This window comes from Nicotiana attenuata, chromosome 1, assembly GCF_001879085.1.
Source record: "Nicotiana attenuata strain UT chromosome 1, NIATTr2, whole genome shotgun sequence".
Classification (NCBI taxonomy): Eukaryota; Viridiplantae; Streptophyta; class Magnoliopsida; order Solanales; family Solanaceae; genus Nicotiana; species Nicotiana attenuata.
This window is the reverse complement of record NC_031989.1, coordinates 29,823,042-29,823,560: the sequence shown is the minus strand read 5'-3', so window position 1 is coordinate 29,823,560 and position 519 is coordinate 29,823,042.

Genomic DNA, 519 nt, shown 5'->3' with positions numbered 1-519 from the left:
GAATAATTTTGGATTTTTGTGGTATTAAAACAGGCAATAAATTGGTTTAAAAATCATGAAAAATACCAAAACTCATGGGTGTGCTTATATATGCACACATATGCTATTTTGGAAGTATTTTGGGTACAAAAATACATAGGAAAAAATTGGGTATCAACAGGTGTAACTAGCGAAGTCCGCCCATCGTGCTCGCCCAAAGGCAACCCCGATGGGCGGAGGGACTAACTGTATGGGTCAAAATCTGATCAAAGGAATTCTACTTAAGGGAGAGCGACCAAGAAGCAACCAAGCCGAAGTCGTGTATAGGAAGCGATATGCCGGCAAGTGATTTAGCTACGGTCAGGGCCGAGCACTCAATTCGGTCCGAACGGCAAGTCCAACACTTAGATATTTTAGAGGAATATTCTATGGGATATTCCAAGAACTTCGGTTCTTCGGTTAAGGACCGCTGGGTAGGAAAGTGTTTGGTATACATATCATGAGAAAGTGTGACATGGGGGGGGGGGGGGGTAGGGAAGC